Here is an 11,855-nt window from a genome sequence, read left to right as displayed (position 1 = left end):
GCTGAGGAATAACTGCTTACATATTTTCCTCCTGAATACTTAAATTTTGTCTTGTTCATTTGCATGGCTTTTGTTGTTTTGGTTTGTTCTTGTTGTTTTGTATGTTAATGGCCTTTAATTCTTGTCTATCAAAGTTGTGGCAAATATTTTCCTAGACTGCTGATTACCATTCTGTTTATGGTGTTTTTGTAAAATACAGAAATTAGTTTTTTAGAAAGTCATATCTATTAGTGTTTTTCTTTGTGAATTCTACTGATTGTATTAGTTGATTCAACAAATGCTTATTACATACCATATGCCAGATACTGCTCTATGTGATATGATGCAACAGTGATCCAAAACACCAAATACATTTGCCCTCATGGAGCTTGCACTCTTATAGAAGGAGAAAGACAATAAACAATTAAAGTACCTCCAACTTTTGTAGCTCCTGAATCCTGAATCAATTTGGGGGCTGTCTTTAAGAAAAAGAATACAGGACCTTGGAAAGGGACCATGGAAGTGAAGGGCTGCTGAGCATATCACATGAGAATGAGTGCTATGGAGACAAAGACAAGGAGAAAGATAGGAACTGCTAGGTCAGAAGTAGAGATCACAAAGGTTTCAAATTTGAACAAAGACCCAGAGAAGGGACAGAAGAACATAAAGAGGCTAACTGGGGAAGAGCATGGTGGGAGAAGCAAAGAGACAGTGCTACATCCCTACAGGGAGAGAATACCTGTAATGTTCCAGGAATGGAAAGGAGATGGATAGGCTGAAACAGAGAAAGCCAAAGAAAAATAATAAAAGATGAGTCACAGAGGTGCCAAATGAAATTATGGGAAATGGAGGGGAGATGATGTAGGGCCTTGCAGGCCCAGTCAATTTTCTTGACTTTTTCTCTCTGAGAGTGAGAGGAGGTCACTAGAGGTAAAATGATTTAACTTATGCTTTCACGTAGATTGATAGGTTAAGAATAAACCACAGGGAGAAAGAATGCAAATAGGGAGATAGATAAGGAGGATATTGCAATATTCCAGGCAAGAGATCATGGTGGTTGAGTATGCCTGGGGGATGTGAGGAAATATAATTTGTTTTTGAATATGTCTTGGAGACAGAACTATTAGGATTTTCTGGTAGAATGGATGTAGGTTGTAAACAAGGAGAGTCTATGGGTTTTGCTATAAATAAATAAGAAAATTTAAGTTTATTGAAATGAGAAATTCTTTTAGAGAATAAGCTTTTGGAGACAATACAAATGAGAAATTCCACTTGGGATATATTGTATTTGAGATGTCCATTGGATATATGAAGTAAGATTGTCATACACACAGGTGGAGCTCAGGAGAAAAGTCCAGAATGAATATATACCTTTGAACATCATCAGCGTTTACTTGGAATTTATAAGCCATAATATCAGATATGAGTCACATAAATCACTGTAACAATTAACACGAGGAATAAGTGTAGAAATGGAAAAAAAAACAATTGGAAGATTGAGTCCCTGAAAGATGCTAATGTTTAGGTTAGAAAAATGTGGGAGAACCAGCAAGAAAGAATGTGGCCTTCCAAAGATGCCCACATCCAAGCCTTTCAAAACCTGTCAATATATTTTGGAGGGATTGTTCTGGAGTATCCAAGTGGACTCAATGTAGTCAGAAGAGTGCTCATGAGAGGGAGGCAGGAGGATCAGAATCAAAGACAGAGATGTGATGACAGAAGCAGAGGTCAGTGGGGTTATGTAATTGCTAGAAATTACAAGTGCTAGAGACACAAGTCAAGGAATTCAAGTAGCCTATAGAAGCTGCAAAGGGCAAGGAAACAAATTCTCCCCTAGCACCTACAGAAGGCTTGCCACCTTCGTATTAGCTCAGTGAAACTTCTTTTGGAGTTTTGACCTCCAGAACTATAAGATAAATTTGTATTGCTTTAAACCACTAAGTTTGTTGTAATTTGCTACAGGAGAGATAGGAAGTAACTGCAGAGACTGTGAAAGGAATAGTTAGTAAAGTAAGTAGATAGGTAAGAGATTTTCATGTTCTGGAAACCAAATAAGAAGTTTTTCAAGAAGGGAGAATAATGGCCATTTGATCAACTATGTCAAATGCTTCTTAGAGGTCAAGTAAGATAAAGCCTGAGAAATGAACATTATTTTTAGCAACATGGAGGTCATGGGTGACCTTGACAGGAGTAGATATTGGTAGATGGACTAAAGAGAAAACCAAATCAGAATTGGTTTCAAGGGAAAGTGGAGGGTCGCCAGGATTGGCTGTGTATACCTGTGGTCCCAGATACTTCGGGGGCTGAGGTGGGAGGATGGCTTGACACCAGGATGCAGAGCTTACAGTGTGCCAAGATGGCACCACTGTACTCCAGCCTGGGGGATAGAGCCAGACCTTGTCTCAAACAATCAATCAATCAAAAAAGTAAAATATGGGAGACCGGAAGGAAAGAACTGGAGAAAGAATTGCTGTGGAGCAGTGACAGCTAGGTACTTTCTGTTTTTCCCCTTTTTGAATGAAAGTGCCTCTTATCTCCATACCATTGATTAATAAGAAATAACTATTAATACATACAATCATTAGAGTGAACCGGCAACCAACAGAATGGGAAAAAATTTTGCAATCTACCCATCTGACGAAGGGCAAATATCCAGAATCTACAAAGAACTAAAATAGATTTATAAGAAAAAAACAAACCCATTCAAAAGTGGGCAAAGAATATGAACAGACACTTTTCAAAAGAAGACATATATAAGGCCAACAAACATGTGAAAAAAAATGCTTATCATCACTGGTCATGAGAGAAATGCAAATCAAAACCACACTGAGATACCATCTCACACCAGTTAGAATGGCGATCATTAAAAAATCTGGAGACAACAGATGCTGGAAAGGATACGTAGAAATAGGAACACTTTTGGCTGGGCGTGGTGGCTCAAGCCTGTAATCCCAGCACTTTGGGAGGCTGAGGTGGGTGGATCATGAGGTCAACAGATCGAGACCATTCTGGTCAACATGGTGAAACCCCATCTCTACTAAAAATACAAAAAATTAGCTGGGCATGGTGGTGCATGCCTGTAATCCCAGCTACTCAGGAGGCTGAGGCAGGAGAATTGCCTGAACCCAGGAGGCGGAGGTTGTGGTGAGCCGAGATCACATCATTGCACTCCAGCCTGGGTAACAAGAGGGAAACTCCATCTCAAAAAAAAAAAAAAAAAAAAAATAGGAACACTTTTACACTGTTGGTGGGAGTATAAATTAATTCAACCATTGTGGAAGACAGTGTGGTGATTTCTCCAGGATCTAGACATAGAAATTCCATTTGACCCAGTAATCCCATTACTGGGTATATACCCAAAGGATTATGAATCACTGTATTATAAAGACATATGCTTCATCGAGGCACTATTTCTGTTCATCGAGGCACTATTTACAATAGCAAAGACCTGGAACCAACCCAAATGCCCATTGACGACAAGGAAAATAGCACATATACACCAGGGAATACTACACAGCCATAAAAAACTATCAGTTTGTGTTCTTTGTAGGGACATGGATGAACCTGGAAACCATCATTCTCAGCAAATTGACATAAGAACAGAAAAGCAAACACTGTGTGTTCTCGCTCATAGGCAGGTGCTGAACAATGAACAGGTGGACACAGGGAGGGGAGCATCACACACTGGTGTCTGTTGGGGTGGGCTAGGGGAGGGACAGTGGAGAGGGAGGGGGTAGTGTAACGTGCAGAAATGCCAGGTATAAGTGATGGGGTGATGGAGGCAGCAAACCACCTTGCCATGTATGTACCTATGCATCAATCCTGTATGATTTGCACATGTACCCCAGAACCTAAACTACAATAAAAAATATGTATACAATGACTTTGATGGTGTATTAGTCCATTCTCATGTTGCTATGAAGAAATACCCAACACTGGGTAATTTATAATGGAAGGAGGTTTAATTGACTCATAGTTCCTCAGAGTCCAGGATCTTGTGAGAACTCAATCACTATCATGTGAACAGATAGGAGAAAATGTCCCTATGATTCCATTATCTCCACCTGGTCCCTCCCATGAAATGTGGAGATTATGGGAAATTCAATTCAAGATGAGATTTGGGTGGGAGCACACCCAAACCATATCACATGGTTCTCAAGCTATTTATACTGATTGAAAAAGACCAATCTCAAAAATCATATACACTCTATGATTCCACTTAGGTTAACATTCCCAAAATGACAAAATGATAGAGACAAACAACAGGTGAATGTCTTTAGGAATTAGAGAGGGAAGTAGACAAGGAAAGGATGTGAACAATGAAAAGAAACCTTGTGATGAAACTGTTTTGTATTGACTATGGTTGTAGTTACACAAATTTACACATGATAAAGCTACATGGACCTAAATACACACACATGTGTGCACACACACACACACACACTCTACATGAATGCATGTAAAACTAGTGTAAATGGAATTAGGCCAACAGTTTATATCATTGTTAATTTCTGGTTGTGATATTATACTGTAGTTATGCTATCACTGGGGGACCCTAAGTAAAAATCAGTTTCATATAAATATACAATTATCTCAAAAAGTTTGAAAGAATGGTAGAAATACATCTAAAGTAAATTGACTAAATTTGCAAGTTAAATGGCAAGACTTCTTAAAGTGGACTTAAAAAAAAAAGTAGTCCATCTGTATATAGTTTACAAGAGACCTACCTAAAACATAAAGACACAAAAATGTGAATGTGAAGAAATGGAAAATTATATTGGAGGTGAATATAAGCAAAGCAAGATGGTGTTACTTCCTATAATGATGTTTAAGAAATATACTTTAAAGCCAAAGCATTATTAGCAAAAAAGAAGCTTACAGAAACATAATAAAAGCAGCCATTCACCAGTCTGGATATACATTTAGTACATATGAGGACTGTAAAGAGCAGGTACACAGGATATTATGAATATTTTTAATTCCACTGAACCATAGGCTTAAAAATGGTTAAGATAGTAGTATTATGTTTGATGTATTTTTTACCACGATAAAAAGAGCAATTATAAGGTTGATACATAAGAAATCTGTACTCAAAAATTAAAGCATTTTTATATTTTAAACATGTATGAAATTATTAAGAAATAATATATTTAGGCATAAAAGTCATACAGATCATGCTTCTGCTGATAGTTCAAAAAATTTTTAAAAAAGAAATAGCAAATAGTATCTCTATATATTTAGAAATTTTATTTACTTCATGCCTTTAATTTGAGACATGATGGAAAAATATTTTAGGTACACATGGAAAAGTCATGATCACTGCTGAGTAAGAACAATCTAACTGGAAAGCTATAATGTTTGTCAGCTAATGTCAAAGCTGAAGTTATGGAAATATGACAGCCTGCAGGACTGAAAGGAATGGAAAATTAGTGTTTTTCTTATTTTTCTTCAACAGAATCTATATCAACCTCCTCATAATCCTTTTTAAGGGCAGCCTGCTTCTCCCATCCCCTCACCCATGTCCCAGTGAACAGAGGAACGGTTGGCATAACTCAGGTCAAACTTGTGGTCCAGGCAAACCCAGGCCTCAGCAATGGCTATAGTGTTGCTCAGCATGCATGCAGCTCTCTTTACATTGGCCAGATCTTCAGCAGGTACCACAATGGGAGGCTGGCATTAATGCCAACTTTGAGGCCAGTGAAACACCAATCCACAAGCTGGATGGTCCATTTGGTCTTGATAGTGGAATAGTAGTAAGTATTGACATCTTTGGGAACCACGTTACCACAGTACAATAGGCAGTAAGCCATGTATTTACAATGGTGAGAGTCACATTTCACCATCTGGTTGGTTGGCTCAAAGCAAGCACTGGTGACCTCTGCTGTGCATGGTAAGCTTACTCAGCAGAGATGACAGGGCATCTGTGACCAGAGAACAGGATGCAGGAAGAGGAAACAGGTTGGTCTGGAATTCTGTCAGACTCCATGAAATCTGAGAGAAGCAGTGATGGAGGAGACATTCTAGCTAGCAAAGCAGCTGTGGAAATCTGCAGGGCTGGGTAAATGAAGAACTCCAGCTTAGTCTTTGTGCCATAATCAACAGAGAGAAGTGAACCCAGAACCAGTTTTTCCACCGAAGCTGTGGATAACCAAGAAGTCCTGAAGACTTGTGCACTGCTGAACCAGCTTGCGAATTTGGTCCAAGATGAGGTCAATGATCTTGCCAATGTTGTGATGCCCGTAAGCATACTCAGAGTGAAAGAGCTGGTGGTCGGTGCCAGTGCAAACTTCGTCAATGACTATGGGTTCCAGGTCTATAAACACTGCCCTGGACACAAGCTTGCCTGCTCACTGAAGAGATGTAGAAGAAATTGGTATTTGGCTATTGAGCTGGATGCTGTATTCCAGATAGTGGATCTCCCAGAAGGCATTGCCAATCTGGACACCAGTCTCATCAAGGTGGATGAAGATGCATTCACACATAGTGGCTACAGATAAGAAAGCAAAGGTCAGAAGTTCCCGGGTCTCTGTTGCCATACCTGACATGCTAAGAGTCAAATAGGTAACACACTGTATTTGGAAATTTTTAACAAAAAAAAAAAAAAGGGCATAAATAACTCATTTAATAACACTTTAAGAAGAAATGATAATGGAAATTAGAAAGTATTTATATCTGAATGATGGTGCAAATGCTATAAATCAAAATGTGTGGGATTTGGCTAAAACCACAATTATAAGGCAAGAGCCTTAATTGCATATGTTAGGAAAGAAGAAAAAAAAATCAATCAGCACAACTTCCAGTTTACACAGGCAGAAAAAGAATAATGAAACCATCCAAAGAAAGTAAAAAGAAGGAAAAAGCTAAACATGAGAACAGGAAATTTTTTAATGGAAAAAAACTAATAGCTACCCCATCCAGGGCTGAAGGGAAGAGGAAATGGAGAGCTGCTGTTCAAGGGGTACGTGGTTTAGTTACACAAGATGAACACCTTCTTGAGGGCTGCTGTACAATTGTACTTAATAATATTGCATTGTACACTTAAGATTTGTAGGAGAATAAATCTTAGGCTAAGTGTTCTTATCACATAAAAAATACAGAAACAATAGTGTAAAAAAAGCTCAAATTTAATTCTTTTAAATAAACTAATACAATAGACAAACCACTGGCAGAATAAGAGAGACTTTAATGAAAACTAGACCACATAATCACAAAATAACATTTTGCCAATTATTTTGAATTTTTTTTTAGAAAAAATATACTTTACAGAATAGATTCAAGAGTAAATAGAAAGTCTGAATAATCCTATTAAAATAAATGAAATTAAATCAGTAATCAGCAATTTAAGCATTGGTAGAAAACACAAAAACAAAACGACACTAACAAAGCAAAACGAACAATGACTGAAACAAGCAAAAACATGTATTCTAAATATATTTACAAGATAATCTCAATAATAAAAGGTTTGATAGTATCTACCTTATTCATATTGTTCTAAAGAAGAATAAAAAGACAGCTCTTCGACTATTTTATGCTTTGGTAAACTATGCTTTGATAAAATCTGTCAGGGATGTTAATGAAATAAAATTTCAGACCATTATCTTTTATAAACATAGATATAAAAGTAACAGCTTAAATATTACCAAATATAACAAAACTATGCACATTTAAATCATGACAAAGAATGATGAATTTTTTTCTTAAGAATGCAAGCATAACAATGTTAAAACATGCATTCGTGTAATTTAATCACAAAACAAATTAACAGTTTTAAAAACATGATTATTCCAATACATGCAGTACAATCATTCAGTAAACTCAGTATTCCTTTACAATATAAACTTAACAAATAGGAGTAAGAGACACTATTTAATATGATAAAAAGTTAGCTACCAAATATTACCCATATTAACCAAGATACTTTATAATAAAATATTAAAAACATGCCTTGAAATTGAGAACAACACCTCAATGCCTTCTTCTATTTATCATTGAATTGGAGTTCCTGCTATATGAAAAAGGTATGCAAAATAAATATGCAAGGATTAGGAAAAAATAAAACTGTCATGATTTGTAAAGGTTATGATTATGTTTATGAAAGTCCAAGAGATGTTACAGTGAATGATTGTTTAAAATTTAAAGAAATTCATATATACAAACAGCAAACAATTAAAAATATAATTTTTAAATATCACAATCACAGAAGCAATGAGAGTACTATAAATAGATGTAACTTCACAGAGGCAAGGGCTTTAATGACAAAGTCATAAATCCTTATTGAAAGACATTAAAGATTTAATTAAATGTAGAGATATATTAATTATAAATAAGATAGTATAACAAATATATGAGTTCTTCCTCCTATTTATCTATAATTTCAAAAAAAATCCCCAAGATTTTATCACTTTTATGGAGCATGATAAACTCAGCTTAAAATTTATATTAGACCATAAAGTACCTAAAATGGTTGAGACTTTTCAAAGAGCAAAAATTATAATGGTCTACTCATTCAAAATATGTCATGAAACTATAGTAAATAAAAGTTTAACTGAAAAAGTAATAGTCAGATCGTAAAATCTATTTACTGAACAGATTGAGCCGTGTATATGTGGGTCCTACCCATGTATATCTGGGTTCTAAAGCAAAATGACAGTAGGATACTTAACATTTGATACCATTTATAAAAAAATTTTAAACATGAAAATAATATTGTATATTGTGGTGGTTATATTTATGTATATTAAAAGTATAAAAACACAGGTGAATGGAAACACAAACTATAAAATAGCATTTATGAGGTGTGAGTGGTAAAGAAGAGTGTGGGGCAGGAAGGGCTTTTTTCTTAGTTGTAGAGTTTTTTAAAAAGTAGAGAAGACTGAGCCAAATGTAGAAAAATATTAATATCTCCTAGACATCAATGGGACCTATAGGTTTCAGTTATTCCTTTGTAATACTTTGTTATTAAAAATTATAAGAATACATGAAATATTTTGACTACTTTAGCATTCAGGTTCTATAGGATCACTGAAAACTACATAAGAATTATTTGGTTTCCGTGAATGTGTGAAATGCATTTGGATTTGGTGTCATTGATATACTGTATTCAGGAGGAAATAAATTTAATACACAGGAAACTGATAAGTGTATGATTTTTATGGAAATAAATATTAAAATTTTTACTTATGAAATCTTATTCTCCCATTTCCTTCCCCATTACTCAAATAGAGAAATATATACCTGAAATCACATATTAAGTATATGAGAAAATGATACAAAGCACAGATAACATCTCTGTGTGAGTTTTCAGTAATGCTGCACATGTAAAAAGTAAATAGTTATTCTTGAAAATAAAGTCAATTTAATATGCCTGATAAATACTGCCATATGCCATGGTCTAAAAATTTTTATTATTTAAAATGTTACAAAGGCATGATGACCAATTATAATCAATATTTCTCATATTACATTCCATTTGAGATTAGTAATGTGAGATTAGCTTTTTCTTCTGAGTCATTCTGCTTTACTTACTATCTCATCTTCCTTCAGCAGTAAGTATTCCAATTTGTCATGGTGTTACAGCAAAAATCTGAAAAATATAGACCTCTTAGCTCATCTTGAGGCCCTCAATTTTCTTGGATTTCACCAATTTTGTTTATTAGGTCATATGAGGTTTAATTCTTGATTAGCTGAGTTTATGATTTAATATTGATAGTGAGAGTGAAAATAATTTGGCCATTACATCACTCCATTAAAATGGAAAGCTCTATAAACACAGCCAGCTCTTATTAGCTCCTTCTAGTATTTGTTGCCATTAATCAGCATTGGAGATTGAGAGTTTTAGATCATTGTTTTTAAAATTGGCACTTGCTCAATTTCATAGTCTCTATGTCTTGAAAACACATAAAGCTGAGATATCTAAAGAACAAGACAACAGGGCACAGGATTTCCATCAAGCAGAGGGCACTAATTTGCACATATTTTTATTTTGCTAAATGATTACTACCAAGCATAGATTCAGGCTTTGTGCTAAGGTAATGTGAGAACTTTCAGGAAGGGCTATCTTAGGTCCAGAAGCTTCATGTGTAAGAAATTCAGTACTACGGATTAAATTAGTCTTGCAAGTCTATGTTCTCAAGAAGAGAACTATCATCAAAAGAAACTGAAGTGGTAATCATTTTATTTACATCATGTTCATATGCATATACTATGTGCTGCAATCTTCAAAATTATGTTTATTGCTAAAATTCTTCCAGCAAACCCAAATCTGGTATACATTTTGTTTTATTCTTAGATGTTTTACCTGTTTTTCTCGGCATGCACAACTTGAGGTAAACCTATTTCACCTTTTTTTTGTTTTTGTTTTGTTTTTTGAGTCGAAGTCTCACTCTGTTGCTCAAGCTGGAGTGCAGTGGCACAATCTTGGCTCACTGCAACCTCTACCTCCTGGGTTCAAGCAACTCTCCTGCCTCAGCCTCCCAAGTAGCTGGGACTACAGGCACACACCACCATGCCTGGCTAATTTTTGTAGTTTTAGTAGAGATGGGGTTTCACTTTGTTGACGAGGCTGGTCTCAAACTTCTGACCTTGTGATCCATCTGCTTTGGTCTCCCAAAGTGCTGGTATTGCAGGCGTGAGCCACTGTGCCCGGCCCCTGTTTCATCTTATGAGATTGAAAAAAACTCTTTTTGAGCATATGTCGAATTGGACAATTCAGAGCAATTAGTGTTCTTATTGTTTCAGTGGGCTGCTTTGAAATGTTTATGGTAGGCTACATTGTGAAGATAATGTGAAAGTACTTTTATATTTCAAGATAGCAAATACTTTGAATAAATCAGTCAAAATAATTTTTATTGGAATTTCTTGTTTTCATACACATTTTTGCCTTTCTGTTGATAACTAAACATTGAAGTATTGCTCATTTCTGCAGAATTTTAAGGTGTCTCAAGGAGCAGACTACTAGGATTAATAAAAATTTAAATGTATTTTCCTAGAACACCAGGAAAACATGTTAAGTTCTAATTCATTTGGAAATGTATTTGTTTTAAACTTTTTTTGGAGTGCCTATCCAAGGAATGACTAATTAAGTCCCCTTTATTAAACAATAAGTGACTTTTGTGATGTTATCATGGAAGCTACAGTGTAATCAGGATGACCAGGACCATATATAGGAAAAGTTGAAGAATCAGGCTAAACGGCAGCAAGAGTAATAAAGATTACATTCCACTAACAATATTAATGTCAGAAGTTAGGAGGCCACACAATGGGTTGGAGTGGTGAGAAAATCTATCAGTTTGAGCTACAGAAGTTTAAGAGAAAAAAAGGATTTTAAGATGAACTTTTAGAAGAGCACATTAAATAGGCTAGGGAAACTGAGAATAGAGGGAAGGGGAGCAATTAACAAGGATTTAGCTAAGAAGACAAGGTCAAAGAAAGGGGGGGGACAAAAGAAATTAAAAGGTTGAGTTACAGATTAGCCTTGGGGGAAAAAATGGACATGTATTCACGGAGAAATATGAAAAGGAGAAGACAGGTAAAAGTTTGAAATATTTGGAACATAAAATGTTTTAAAATAATCCTATCTGACATATTGTTTGCATCATATGAAGTTAAAGGTATCAGACTATTTTTTTATTTATACGCCAACACATTCATATGATTTAACATACTCAATCAGCATTTCCTACTTCCTAGCCTTTGTAGCTTACTTTCTTTTTCTCTGTAGTTTTTATCATAACCTCACATATTATATAGTCTTTTATTTCCTTTCCCTGCTAGAAAATTATTTTAGAAAGACAGAAATTTTTTGATGTTATTGTTATGAAAAACCATTGCAATGAGAACAATGCCTGGTGTTTAGGAGACACAATATTTATTAAGGG

The 11,855-nt window shown here is 35.3% G+C and overlaps 1 pseudogene; it reads right to left on the bottom strand.

Moving 5' to 3' along the window:
* Positions 1-5,417: 5,417 nt before the first annotated feature.
* Positions 5,418-6,461, bottom strand: LOC100387978 (tubulin alpha-1A chain pseudogene; annotated as a pseudogene).
* Positions 6,462-11,855: the final 5,394 nt, after the last annotated feature.

Source organism: Callithrix jacchus, chromosome 6, assembly GCF_049354715.1.
Source record: "Callithrix jacchus isolate 240 chromosome 6, calJac240_pri, whole genome shotgun sequence".
Lineage (NCBI taxonomy): Eukaryota > Metazoa > Chordata > Mammalia > Primates > Cebidae > Callithrix > Callithrix jacchus.
The sequence above is the reverse complement of the archived record's forward strand: the minus strand, read 5'-3'. Positions and strand labels throughout refer to the sequence as shown.